General features: G+C 38.7%; 1 protein-coding gene across 6 annotated transcripts in view; it reads right to left on the bottom strand.

The window, feature by feature from the left end:
- SLC39A10 (solute carrier family 39 member 10) overlaps nt 1-15,176 on the bottom strand; it is a 115,701-nt gene that overhangs the window by 42,091 nt on the left and 58,434 nt on the right. For 3 of the 6 annotated variants that reach the window (XM_055572977.1, XM_055572974.1, XM_055572978.1), the window contains one exon: nt 12,928-13,036. The exons of 1 other annotated variant lie outside the window; for it this stretch is intronic. The gene's annotated coding sequence lies outside the window, so the exon portion shown is untranslated. Of the gene's footprint in view, nt 1-10,115; nt 10,211-12,927; nt 13,037-13,499; nt 13,616-15,176 lie in introns of those variants that run through there. 2 more of the 6 variants (XM_055572976.1, XM_055572980.1) reach the window with 2 other exon arrangements.

Raw genomic sequence — 15,176 nt, 5'->3', positions numbered from 1 at the left:
GTTAGATAACTTTGAGCATTTCTGTGCTAGCATGTGAGATGACTGCAATTGTGCAGTAGTTTGCACATTCTTCGGCATTGCCTTTCTTTGGGACTGGAAGGAAAACAGACCTTTTCTAGTCCTGTGGCCACTGCTGAGTTTTCCAAATTTGCTGGCATATTGAGTGCAGCACTTTCACAGCATCATCATTTAGAATTTGAAATAGCTCAACTGGATTTCTTTTTTTTTTTTTAATTTAATTTTATTTTTAAACTTTGCATAATTGTGTTAGTTTTGCCAAATATCAAAATGAATCCGCAACAGGTATACATGTGTTCCCCATCCTGAACCCTCCTCCCTCCTCCCTCCCCATACCATCCCTCTGGGTCGTCCCAGTGCACTAGCCCCAAGCATCCAGTATCGTGCATCGAACCTGGACTGGTAACTCATTTCATACATGATATTTTACATGTTTCAATGCCATTCTCCCAAATATTCCCACCCTCTCCCCCTCCCACAGAGTCCATAAGACTGTTCTATACATCAGTGTCTCTTTTGCTGTCTCGTACACAGGGTTATTGTTACCATCTTTCTAAATTCCATATATATGCGTTAGTATACAGCATTGGTGTTTTTCTTTCTGGCTTACTTCACTCTGTATAATAGGCTCCAGTTTCATCCACCTCATTAGAACTGATTCAAATGTATTCTTTTTAATGGCTGAGTAATACTCCATTGTGTATATGTACCACTGCTTTCTTATCCATTCATCTGCTGATGGACATCTAGGTTGCTTCCATGTCCTGGCTATTATAAACAGTGCTGCGATGAACATTGGGGTACACGTGTCTCTTTCCCTTCTGGTTTCCTCAGTGTGTATGCCCAGCAGTGGGATTGCTGGATCATAAAGCAGTTCTATTTCCAGTTTTTTAAGGAATCTCCACACTGTTCTCCATAGTGGCTGTACTAGTTTGCATTCCCACCAACAGTGTAAGAGGGTTCCCTTTTCTCCACACCCTCTCCAGCCTTTATTACTTGTAGACTTTTGGATCGCAGCCATTCTGACTGGTGTGAAATGGTACCTCATAGTGGTTTTGATTTGCATTTCTCTGATAATGAGTGATGTTGAGCATCTTTTCATGTGTTTGTTAGCCATCTGTATGTCTTCTTTGGAGAAATGTCTATTTAGTTCTTTGGCCCATTTTTGATTGGGTCATTTATTTTTCTGGAGTTGAGCTGTAGGAGTTGGTTGTATATTTTTGAGATTAGTTGTTTGTCAGTTGCTTCATTTGCTATTATCTTCTCCCATTCTGAAGGCTGTCTTTTCACCTTGCTAATAGTTTCCTTTGATGTGCAGAAGCTTTTAAGGTTAATTAGGTCCCATTTGTTTATTTTTGCTTTTATTTCCAATATTCTGGGAGGTGGGTCATAGAGGATCCTGCTGTGATGTATGTCAGAGAGTGTTTTGCCTATGTTCTCCTCTAGGAGTTTTATAGTTTCTGGTCTTATGTTTAGATCTTTAATCCATTTTGAGTTTATTTTTGTGTATGGTGTTAGAAAGTGTTCCAGCTTCATTCTTTTACAAGTGGTTGACCAGATTTCCCAGCACCACTTGTTAAAGAGATTGTCTTTAATCCATTGTATATTTTTGCCTCCTTTGTCAAAAATAAGGTGTCCATATGTGCGTGGATTTATCTCTGGGCTTTCTATTTTGTTCCATTGATCTATGCTCAACTGGATTTCTATCATCTCCACTAGCTTTGTTCATGGTGATGCTTCCTAAGGCCCACTTGACCTCACATTCCAGGATATTTGGCTCTAGGTGAGTGATGACACCACCGTGGTTATGTGGATCATGAAAATTTGTTTTCTGTAGTTCTTCTGTGTATTCATGCCACCTCTGCTTAATATTTTCGGCTTCTGTTAGGTCCATACCATTTCTGTCCTTTCTTGTGTCCATCTTTGCATGAAATGTCCCCTTGGTATCTCTAATTTTCTTGAAGAGATCTCTAGTCTTTCCCATTCTATTGTTTTCCTCTATTTCTTTGCATTGATCACTGAGGAAGGCTTTCCTATCTCTCCTTGCTATTCTTTGGTACTCTGCATCCAAATGGGTATATCTTTCCTTTTCTCCTTTGCCTTTGACTTCTCTTCTTTGCACAGCTGTTTGTAAGGCCTCCTCAGACAACCATTTGCCATTTTCCATTTCTTTTTCTTGGAGATGGCCTTGATCACTGCCTCCTGTACAATGTCATGAACCTACATCCATAGTTCTTCACATACTCTATCAGATATCATCCCTTGAATCTATTTGTCATTTCCACTGTATAATCAAGGGATCTGATTTCTAGCCTTATATGAATGGTCTAGTGGTTTTCTCTACTTTCTGCAATGTAAGTCAAAATTTGACAATAAGGAGTTCATGGTCTGAGCCAAAGTCAGTTCCTGGTCTTGTTTTTGATGACTGTATAGAACTTCTCCATCTTTGGCTGCAAAGAACAGAATTAACCTGATTTGGGTACTGAGCATCTGGTGATGTCCATGTGTACAGTTGTCTCGTGTTGTTGGCAGAGGGTTTGCTATGACCAGTGCATTTTCTTGGCAAAACTCTGTTAGCCTTTGCCCTGCTTCATTTTGTGCTCCAAGGCCAAATTTGCCTGTTACTCCAGCCATCTTTTGACTTTCTACTTTTGCATTCCAGTCCCCTATAATGAAAAGGACATCTTTTTTGTGTGTTAGTTCTAGAAGGGCTTGTAGGTCTTCATAGGACTGTTTAATTTCAGCTTCTTTAGCATTACTGGTCGGGGCATAGACTTGGATTACTGTGATAATGAATGGTTCATCTTGGAAACAAACAGAGATCTTCTGTTGGTTTTGAAACTGCACTCAGGAACTGCATTTTGGATTCTTTTGTTGACTATGACAATTCCATTTCTCCTAAGAGATTCTTGCCCACAATAGTAGATATAACAGTTATCTGAGTTAAATTCACCCATTCCAGTCCATTTTAGTTCAGATTCCTAAAATGTTGATATTCACCCTTGCCATCTTCTGTTTGACCACTTCCAATTTACCTTGATACATGGACCTAACATTCCAGGTTCCAATGCAATAATGTCCTTTACCTCATTGGACTTTACCTCCATCACTAGTCACATCCACAACAGGGCATTGTTTTTGCTTTGGCTCTGTCTCTTCATTCTTTCTGGAGTTAGTTTTCCACTCTTCTCCAGTAGCATATTGGGCACCTACTGACCTGGGGAGTTCATCTTATACTTGGACTTCCCTGGTGGCTCAGATGGTAAGGCGTCTGCCTACAGTGTGGGAGATCTTATACTTACAGAACTTTAAAAAAAATGTATCTATTTTTAATTAAGGATAATTGTTTTACAATATTGTGTTAGTTTTGGCCATACAACAACATGCCTAAGCCATAAGTATACATATGTCCCCTCCCTCTTGAACCTCCCTCCCACTTCCCATTGCTCTAGGTTGTCACACAGCCCCAGTCTGAGTTCCCTGTGTCATACAGCAAATCCCCGGTCTGAGTTCCCTGTGTCATACAGCAAATTGCCATACGGTAGGGTACAGGTTTCCACGGTACTCTCTCAATTTGTCCCACCCTCTTCTTCCCAGCATGGTGTCTACAAGTCTGTGCTCTATGTCTGCGTCTTCACTCAGTCAGTTCAGTCGCTCAGTCGTGTCCGACTCTTTGCGACCCCATGAATCACAGCACACCAGGCCTCCCTGTCCATCACCAATTCCCGGAGTTCACTCAGACTCACGTCCATCGAGTCAGTGATGCCATCCAGCCATCTCATCCTCTGTCGTACCCTTTTCCTCCTGCCCCCAATCCCTCCCAGAATCAAAGCCTTTTCCAATGAGTCAACTCTTCACATGAGGTGGCCAAAGTACTGGAGTTTCAACTTTAGCATCATTCCTTTCAAAGAAATCCCAGGGCTGATCTCCTTCAGAATGGACTGGTTGGATCTCCTTGCAGTCCAAGGGACTCTCAAGAGTCTTCTCCAACACCACAGTTCAAAAGCATCAATTCTTCGGCGCTGAGCCTTCTTCACAGTCCAACTCTCACATCCCTACATGATCACTGGAAAAACCATAGCCTTGACTAGACGTACCTTTGTTGGCAAAGTAATGTGTCTGCTTTTCAATATGCTATCTAGGTTGGTCATAACTTTTCTTCCAAGGAGTAAACGTCTTTTATTTTCATGGCTGCAATCACCATCTGCAGTGATTTTGGAGCCCAGAAAAATAAAGTCTGACACTGTTTCCTCATCTATTTCCCATGAAGTGATGGGCCCAGATGCCATAATCTTCGTTTTCTCAATGCTGAGCTTTAAGCCAACTTTTTCACTCTCCTCTTTCACTTTCATCAAGAGGCTCTTTAGTTCTTCTTCACTTTCTGCCATAACGGTGGTGTTATCTGCATATCTGAGGTTATTGATATTTCTCCCGGCAATCTTGATTCCAGCTTGTGCTTCCTCCACCCCAGCGTTTCTCATGATGTACTCTGCATATAAGTTAAATAAGCAGGGTGACAATATACAGCCTTGACATACTCCTTTTCCTATTTGGAACCAGTCTGTTGTTCCATGTCCAGTTCTAACTGTTGCTACCTGACCTGCATATAGGTTTCTCAAGAGGCAGGTCAGGTGGTCTGGTATTTCCACCTCTTTCAGAATTTTCCAGGTTTATTGTGATCCACACAGTCAAAGGCTTTGGCATAGTCAATAAAGCAGAAATAAGATGTTTTTCTGGAACTCTCTTGCTTTTTCCATGATCCAGCGGATGTTGGCAATTTGATCTCTCGTTCCTCTGCCTTTTCTAAAACCAGCTTGAACATCAGGAAGTTCACGGTTCATGTATTGCTGAAGCCTGGCTTGGAGAACTTTGAGCATTACTTTACTAGCATGTGAGATGAGTGCAATTGTGCGGTAGTTTGAGCATTCTTTGGCATTGCCTTTCTTTGGGATTGGAATGAAAACTGACCTTTTCCAGTCCTGTGGCCACTGCTGAGTTTTCCAAATTTGCTGGCATATTGAGTGCAGCACTCTCACAGCATCATCTTTCAGGATTGGAGAAAGCTCAACTGGAATTCCATCACCTCCACTAGCTTTGTTCGTAGTGATGCTTTCTAAGGCCCACTTGACTTCACATTCCAGGATGTCTGGCTCTAGGTGAATGATCATAGCATCATGATTATTTTGGTCCTGAAGATCTTTTTTGTACAGTTCTGCGTATTCTTGCCACCTCATCTTAATATCTTCTGCTTCTTTTAGGTCCATACCATTTCTGTCCTTTATTGAGCCCACCTTTGCATTAAATGGTCCCTTGGTATCTCTAATTTTCTTGAAGAGATCTCTAGTCTTCCCCATTCTGTTGTTTTCCTCTATTTCTTTGCATTGATTGCTGAGGAAGGCTTTCTTATCTCTTCTTGCTATTCTTTGGAACTCTGCATTCAGATGTTTATATCTTTCCTTTTCTCCTTTGCTTTTCGCTTCTCTTCTTTTCACAGCTATTTGTAAGGCCTCCCCAGACAGCCATTTTGCTTTTTTGCATTTCTTTTCCATGGGGATGGTCTTGATCCCTGCTCCTGTACAATGTCATGAACCTCCGTCCATAGTTCATCAGGCACTCTATCAGTTCTAGTCCCTTAAATCTATTTCGCACTTCCACTGTATAATCATAAGGGATTTGATTAGGTCATACCTGAATAGTCTAGTGGTTTTCCCCACTTTCTTAAATTTAAGTCTGATTTTGGCAATAAGGAGTTCATGATCTGAGCCACAGTCAGCTCTGGATCTTGTTCTTGTTGACTGCATAGAGCTTCTCCATCTTTGGCTGCAAAGAATATAATCAATCTGATCTCGGTGTTGACCATCTGGTGATGTTCATGTGTAGAGTCTGTGTTGTTAGAAGAGGGTGTTTGCTATGACCAGTGCATTTTTTGGCAAAACTCTATTAGTCTTTGCCCTGCTTCATTCCGTATTCCAAGCCCAAATTTGCCTGTTACTCCAGGTGTTTCTTGACTTCTTACTTTTGCATTCCAGTCCCCTATAATGAAAAGGACATCTTTTTTTGAGTGTTAGTTTTAAAAGTTCTTGTAGGTCTTCATAGAACCGTTCAGCTTCAGCTTCTTCAGCGTTACTGGTTGGGGCATAGACTTGGATTGCTGTGATACTGAATGGTTTGCCTTGGAAATGGACAGAGATCATTCTGTCGTTTTTGAGATTGCATCCAAGTACTGCAGTTCAGACTCTTTTGTTGACCATGATGGCTACTCCATTTCTTCTAAGGGATTCCTGCCCACAGTAGTAGATATAATGGTCATCTGAGTTAAATTCACCCATTCCAGTCCATTTTAGTTCGCTGATTCCTAGAATGTCGATGTTCACTCTTGTCATCTCCTGTTTGACCACTTCCAATTTGCCTTGATTCATGGACCTGACATTCCAGGTTCCTATGCAATATTGCTCTTTACAGCATTGGACCTTGCTTTATCACCAGTCACATCCACAACTGGGTATTGTTTTTGCTTTGGCTCCATCCCTTCATTCTTTCTGGAGTTATTTCTCCACTGATCTCCAGTAGCATATTGAGCACCTACTGACCTGGGGAGTTCCTCTTTCAGTACCCTATTATTTTGCCTTTTCATACTGTTCATGGGGTTCTCAACGCAAGAATAGTGAAATGGTTTACCATTCCCTTCTCCAGTGGACCACAATGTGTCAGACCTCTCCCCCATGTCCACCTGTCTTGGGTGGCCCCATAGGGCATGGCTTAGTTTCATTGAGTTAGACAAGGCTGTGGTCCTAGTGTGATTAGATTGACTAGTTTTCTGTGTGTATGGTTTCAGTGAGTCTGCCCTCTGATGCCCTCTTGCAACACCTACTGTCTTACTTGGGTTTCTCTTACCTTGGGCGTGGGGTATCTCTTCAAGGCTGTTCCAGCAAAGCGCAGCCGCTGCTCCTTACCTTGGACAAGGGGTATCTCCTCACCACCGCCCCTCTCGACCTTGAATGTGGAATAGCTCCTCTAGGCCCTCTTGTGCCTGCGCAGCCACTGCTCCTTGGATGTGGGGTTGCTCCTCCCAGCCGCCGCCCCTGTCCTCAGGCATGGGGCAACTCCTCCCAGCTGCCGCCCCTGTCCTCGGGCAGGGGTAGCTCCTCTCGGCTGCTCCTGTGCTCTGCAGCCTGGCACTCTTGGCCACCCCCCCTGACCTCAGACGTGGCATAGCTCCTCCCGGCCGCCGCCCTTGACCTCGGACATTGGGTAGCTCCTCTCGGCCACTGCCCCTCGGGCATGGGGTCCTCCCGGCTTCTGCCCGACCTCGGACATGGGGTAGCTCAGACCATTGGTCTATAGTTCTGTTTTTATGCCAGTACCATACTGCCTTGATGACTGTAGCTTTATAGTATAGTCTGAAGTCAGGACAGTTGATTCTTCCAGCTCCATTCTTCTTTCTCAAGATTGCCTTGGCCATTCGGGGTCTTTTGTATTTCCATTCAAATTGTGAAATTTTTTGTTCTAGTTCTGTGAAAAATGCCATTGGTAATTTGACAGGGATTGTACTGAATCTGTAGATTGCATTTAGCAGTACAGTCATTTTCACAATATTGATTCTTCCAACCCAGGAACATGGAATATCTCTCCATCTGTTTATATCATCTTTGATTTCCAGCATCGGTGTCATAGTTTTCTATATACAGCTTTTTTGTTTCCTTAGGTAGGTTTATTCCTACATGTTTTATTCTTTTTATTGCAATGGTAAATGGGATTGATTTGTTAATCTCTGATTTTTTCATTGTTAGTGTATAGGAATCCAAGTGATTTCTGTGTATTGATTTTGTATCCTGTGATTTTACTAAATTCACTGATTAGCTCTAGTTAATTTTCGGATATACTATCTTTAGGGTTTTCTTTGTATAGTATCATGTCATCTGCAGTGAGAATTTTACTTCTTTTCCAATCTGGACTCCTTTTCTTTTTCTACTCTGCCATAGCTAGGACTTCCAAATATATACTGAATAATACTGGCAAGAGTGGGCACTCTTGTCTTGTTCCTGATCTTAGAGGGAATGCTTTCAGTTTTTCACCATTGAGAATAATGTTTGCTGTGGGTTTTATCATATATGGCCTTTACTATTTTGAGTTAGGTTCCTTCTATGCCCATTTTTTGAAGTTGGTTTTTTTTTTTTTTTTTTTTTTTAATAAATGGGTGCTGAATTTGGTCAAAGGCTTTTGACATCTATTATCATATGGTTTTTATCTTTCAATTTGTTAGTATGGTGTATCACATTGATTGATTTGCATATATTGAAGAATCTTTGCATCCCTGGTATGACCCAACTTGATCATGGTATATGATCTTTTTAATGGGTTGCTGAATTCTGTTTGCTAGAATTTTGTTGAGGATTTTTGCATCTATGTTCACCAGTGATACTGGCCTGCAATTTTCTTTTTTTGTGATAGCTTTATCTGTTTTTGGTATCAGAGTGATGGTGGCCCCATAGAATGAGTTTTGAAATGTTCCTTCTTCTTTGATTTTCTGAAATATTCAGAAGTATAGGCATTAGGTCTTCTCTACATGTGTGACAGCATTCACCTGTGAAGCAGTCTGACCCTGAGCTTTTGTTTTGGGGGAGATTTTTGATCACAGTTTAGATTTCAGTTCTTGTGATTCGGTTGTTCTTAATTTCTTTCTCCTTGGTTCAGTCTTGGAAGGATGAACTTTTCTGAGGATCTGTCTATTTCTTCCAATTTGTCCATTTATTGGCATATAGTTGCTCATAATGGTCTCTTATGATCCTTTGTATTTCTGTGTTGTCTGCTGTAATCTCTCTCCTTTTTCATTTCTAATTTTGTTGATGTGATCCTTCTCCCCCTTTTGCTTGATGAGTCTGGCTAATGGTTTTTCAATTTTATCTTCTCAAAGAACCAGCTTTTAGTTTTATTAATTTTTATTACTGTTTCCTTAATTTCTTTTTCATTTATTTTGGCCCTGATCTTTATGATTTCTTTCTACTAACTTTGGAGTTTTTCTGTTCTTTTTTAGGTTGTTCTAGGTATAAAGTGGAGAAGGCAATGGCAACCCACTCTAGTACTCTTACCTGGAAAATCCCATGGATGGAGGAGCCTGGTAGGCTGCAGTCCATTGGGTCACCAAGAATCAGAAACGACTGAGACACTTCTCTTTCACTTTTCACTTTTATGCATTGGAGAAGGAAATGGCAACCCAATCCTGTGTTCTTGCCTGGAGAATCCCAGGGACGGGGGAGCTGGGTGGGCTGCCATCTATGGGGTCGCACAGAGTTGGACACAACTGAAGCAACTTAGCTGCAGCAGGGATAAAGTTAGGTTCTCTATTCAATGTTTTTGCTGTTTCTGGAGGTAGGATTGCATTGCTATCAACTTACCTCTTAGAAGTGCTTTTGTGACAGTGCATAGATTTTGGGTCATGTTTTCATTGTCATTTGTTTCTAGGAATTTTTTGATTTCCCTTTTTATTTCTTCAGTAATGTGTTCATTATTTAGAAACATATTGTTAAATTTTCATGTTTGTATTTTTTTTAGAGTTTATTCCCCTGTAATTGATATATAGTCTCTTAGTGTAGCTGCCAGAAAAGATGCTTGGTATGATTTCAATTTTCTTAAATTTACTTAGGCTTGATTTGTGTCCAAAGACATCTTAATTCAGACTAGTCACATTTCAAATGCTCAGTGGCCACATGTGGCTACTAATTACTGTACTGGAAAATATAGACCTAGAAGATTTATTTGGGAAACTAATTTCATGACTTTCAAGACAGGACATAACATGCATTATAAAGGAAAGACTGATAAAATATACTACATTAAAATAAAGAAATTAATATTCATCAAGAGAATAAACAAAGGCAACAACAGATTGGCAGAAGAGTACGGCAATGTTAATAGTCAAGAATATATAAGGAATTGCTACAAGTCAATATGAAAATTATGAGACAACTCAACGGAAAAATAGGTATTGAACAGGTATTTTATAAGAGGTTAGCCAAATTACTAAGAAGCATATGAAAAGATTCTCAACCTTAATAGAGAATTATAAATTAAAATCACAAGTAGATACTACTACATACCCACCAGAATGAATAAAACATAAAAGATGTAGGCAAGAATATGGAGTCAACTAGAACTTGCATACACTACTGGTGGGACTGTAGATTGGTAACCTTTGAAAAGCTGTTTGGCAGGATCTACCAGAAGATGAACATAAGCATATCCTTTCACATGGCAATACTTCTCTTGGATGTATGCAGAAATGCAGGTACAGGAACACCAAAAGAAATGAAGGAACATAAAAATTCACACAATCATTATTCATCATAGCTCAAAACAAGCAAAAGGCCAAATGTCCATCAACAGTAGAATGTTAATAAACACATAAATGAATAAAACAGAACAATTTTACAATGGAATACTACACAGGAATGAAAATAAAATTAAAGCTTCACACACTAACATAAATGAATCTCACAAATTGAGACTAAGCAAAAGGTAACTGTATATTTTATCAATCTTTCCTTTATAATGCATATTATATCCTGTCTTGAAGGTCTTGAAGCTAAGTCTCCCAAATAAACCTTTTAGATCTATACTTTCCAGCACAGTAGCCAGTAGCCACATGTGGTTACTGAGCACTTAAAATGTGACTAGCCTGAACATCACTTTGCTGACAAAGGTCCATATAGTCAAAGTTATGGTTTTTCCAGTAGTCATGAACAGATGTGAGAGATGGACCATAGAGATGGCTAAGCACCGAAGAATTGATACTTTAGCACTGTGGTGCTGCAGAAGACTCCTGAGAGTCCCTAAAGACTGCAAGGAGATCAAACCAGTCAATCCTAAAGGAATTCAACTGTGAATATTCATTAAAAGGACTGTTGCTGAAGCCCCAATACTTTGGCCACCTGATGCAAAGAGCCAACTCACTGGAAAGGACCCTGATGCTGGAAAAGATTGGGGGCAGGAGGAGAAGGGGACAAGAGAGAATGAGATGGTTAGATGGCATCATCAACTCAATGAACATGAGTTTGAGCAAACTCCAGGAGATAGTGAAAGACAGGATGGCATGGTGTGTCACAGTCCATGGGGTTGCAGAGTTGGAAACAACTTAGTGACTGAACAACAACAAAAAAAGATAACAAACACTAAATAAAACACTGACTTTTAAATAAATACAAGTCTATTTATAATTTAAAATGGGCAAAACTAAACCAAGATGCCTTAATAGTTATTTTCTGAAGGGAAGGTAGGGGGTAATAATTGGGATTGGGAATTGTAATAATGTTCTCTTTCTTCAGTAATGGTAATGTTTGCTGCTGCTGCTAAGTCACTTTAGTCGTGTCCGACTTTGTGTGACCCCATAGATGGCAGCCCACCAGGCTCCACCATCCCTGGGATTCTCCAGGCAAGAACACTGGAGTGGGTATGGTAATGTTTACTTTGTGATAATTCACTGTACTTATCATACTGTTTATTTTTCTGTATACATATAGTATTTCAATAAAAAGTTTTTAAATATCATATTTTATCCAGTGAAAACCAATTAGAAAACACAATGATAAACAAAAATTACTAGGTTCCTAGACAGAAACAGAGTAAGACCATTAAAAGGAGAAGTGTATAAGATACTGTTGAAGGACAGTAAAGAAGAATTGCAAAAACTGTACAAAGACCACTTACATGAATGGAATAAACACCTTAAGATATATAGTCTAATTCAATGTCAATCAAAATCCTGCAGCTGTCAACTTTTCGTGAGACTGCATAAGCTCATCCAAAAATTCATGGAAGAGCAAAACCGAAGGGCAATCAACAAAGTTCAGAAAATTAAGATGACAAAGACTTCTTTTTAGAAAGTTACAATAACTAAAATAACACAGATAGACCAAAGAACAGAGTCCAGAAAGAGAATCAGTAACAATGATTTTGTATATGATATAAAGAAGAACATAAGACATTAAGAGGCAAAAATTAATACCTGAAAATACCAGATGTTAATCAAAAATCTGATGTAAAGAAACAGAAACTACCTTACACTGCTGCCTCAATCCATCCTAACTTGAGAAATATCCTAAGTTGAAAATACATTTAATATACATTATCTATTGAACATCATAGCTAGCCCAGCCTACGTTAAATGTGTTCAGACCACTTACCATTAATTAGCCTACAGTTGGGGGAAATCATCTAACACAAAGCCTGTTTCATAATAATCTGGGCAAATAATCTTGGGCAAAGACAAAAATCTGAAATTCAAATATTGAATGCATACTTCTTTTTCACCACTGTAAATTCAAAATACCCTAAGTCAGAGGTCACCTGTATGGTATGTACTTTTTTAAAGTTTGATACCTAACCACCATCAGTGATTAATCAACATATATTGGAGGAGCAGCAGAAGCCATATCATGATTACCTGAGAATTTCTTAGAAATGTAAATTCTTTCACCCCACCCAGACCTACTAAATCTGGAACTCAGATTAGGCTCAGCAGTGTCAACCAGTCTTCCTACTTGAGTCTGTTGCTAGCTAAAGTTTGAGACACTACCTATACAAGTAAATTATCAAACACTCCCATTTATGTCAAATGATACTCAATTAAATTGAGTATTACCTGAATAAATTAGGTTTAATTATCATATGTGGCTTATGGGAGTTAAGAATTTTGAAAAATAGTCTATAAAATATATTTAATCCCAAAGCTACATTAAGTTGGAGATTTTGGTTTTTAATCCAAACACTTCAGTTTCTTATATAATAGTCTCAAGGATAAAGTCACCATTTAAAACATATCAATTTTATAGAATAATGAAAATGAAAGAGCATAGATAATTAAGACAATTGCTATTAATAGCAGAAAGAGGACATTACACACCCTACAATTACCTTGGTTTTCCACTAGAAGATGCTAGTGAAAGGCGATATTCAGAATGAATGTTGCTCTGTTCATCTGACATGTAAATGTCTTGCTGTTTCTTCAGTGCATATTATCCCACTGTCAAATGAATAAGTACCAGTGGTGAAAATAAAACATACATACATATTGATCAGGCAACAGCAAATGAATGACTCCATGCAACACAAAAAATGTCAGTGATCTATATGAGCTTTAAATTGTCATTTTTAAACACTTTTTAAATGCATTCAATTTGTTTACTGAAAAGATTCTGATATCTTGAGTCCCCTAATCATAATCATTTACATTCAAGAAAGCATCACAGGAAGGCAAATAAATACATGAATGACATTATACAGGTAATATTTAAATCTGTGCTAAGTATTCTTAAAAGTAAATCATACATTAACTTTGCAACTTTAGAACAGCTATAGCAGATATGTGCCTAAGAATCACTTGGATGAAGTATGCATTTGTCAGCACAGACTAAGCAGCTATTGCAAAGAAGCCTTTCTCAAAGGGTAGTGGCTTAAGAAACAAGCAAGTTTATTTCTCTTAATACCCGTCCAAGATGACTGCTCCAGGTTTGTGAGTCCCAGTCAGTCAGAGACACATCCATCTTACATGAGGGCTATTCTTGTCAGTGGTAAAACAATGGAAATCCAGGTTCGGAAATTTCTGAAGCAGCAAATAAAGTAGATATTGCTTTCATCACTTCTCAGACTTCATTGGCAAGAACACAGCCACATCGGCTCAATCAATCAAATAAATAAGGAGACTGGAAAATACAGTCTCACCTACAACTTACAGTTTCCCAAGCATTCTATGGAATCCTTTTCTTAAGGATCCTTTTCTATCCATAGCAAAAAGAAGATTTTCGTGGTAGAGGCAGGAACGGTGGAAATGTTGCCCAAGTCCATTTACCACTCAATCCTAAATACTGGCCTTTACAGGACTCAGTTTTGCCCTAGACAAAATCTTCTGCTGTCACTTACGTTTCACAGTTTTTAAAGTTTTGGGAATTAAGAGTATTAGTTTTATAACTGATTTGGTTTTCAATTCAGCAAATATACATTAAGTTATTCACTCAAGACTTCTGGGTACTACAGACAGCTATGCATAATCCTACTGCACAAGAAAAGAATGGTTTCTGGAAAATAACTCGTAGTTGCCACCACACATTTAATTTCATCTTTTGTTACTGATTTCCAATTTACTATCACAGTGAAAGGTTTAAGTATTCTCTCATTGTGTCATTTCTACATGAAGGGTCAGTTTAATTCACAGTTTAGTACTTTAGTCATTGTGCTGTGTACACTATTTCTGATGTAAATACATTACATTTGATACAAAGAAAAAATGAAACCCACATTTTTTATAAAATTCACTAATATTTTAACACTAACATCAGACCTAAATATTCAGTGAGGCTAGTGGTTATTTTTTGGTGTGGAAAGTGATGAGAGGAACCAGCCAGGAGTTCTGTGCTGCAGTTTGTGTTCTATCTTTACCCATGGGTGCTGGTTACCCAGATGTGTTCACTTCATAAACTTGTCAAGGTTTACACTTAACAGCTACCCACTCCTGGAGAGTGGGGTATTCTGGCCTGGAGAATTCCATGGACTGTATAGTCCATGGGGTCCCAGAGTCAGTCACGACTGAGTGACTTTCACTTTCACTTCACTTTCACACTTAACATCTGGGTGCTTTTCTAGAGGTGTTCTATATTTCAGACAAAACACAACTTTTAATCCATTAAGAATACATATTTCAACTTTCAATTAGTAAAATCAGTAATGTGCAGTTTCTAGAAACACACCCATACTTAACCATACCCAAAGATAAATTTACATTTTCTAAAATAATTTAAGGCTCACAAGAACTTGAACTTGTGAAAATAGTTCAGTTTACCCATGTACTCTTTACCCAATTTTCCCCAATGAAAACATTTTACATAAGCACAGTACACTTTCAAAACCAGGAAACTGACATTGATATAATACTGTTAACTAAATTAGAGATCTTATTCTAATTTTACCAGTTTTTGCATGCATTCCTAAAAATACCATAACAGAAAATCCATTTTTTAACCAGAGAAAAAAAATCATTTGTAACCAAGAATCTTGCTTAACAAAATATATGATTATACCTAAGGAAAAGGTTAACTAGAACTTTAAAAGGAAGTAATCAGGATTGATAATCTCCATAGTAAGTTCTTCTATAAAGATTTACAAAAATT

Source organism: Bubalus kerabau, chromosome 3 (assembly GCF_029407905.1).
Source record: "Bubalus kerabau isolate K-KA32 ecotype Philippines breed swamp buffalo chromosome 3, PCC_UOA_SB_1v2, whole genome shotgun sequence".
NCBI classification, from domain to species: Eukaryota; Metazoa; Chordata; class Mammalia; order Artiodactyla; family Bovidae; genus Bubalus; species Bubalus kerabau.
The sequence above is the reverse complement of the archived record's forward strand: the minus strand, read 5'-3'. Positions and strand labels throughout refer to the sequence as shown.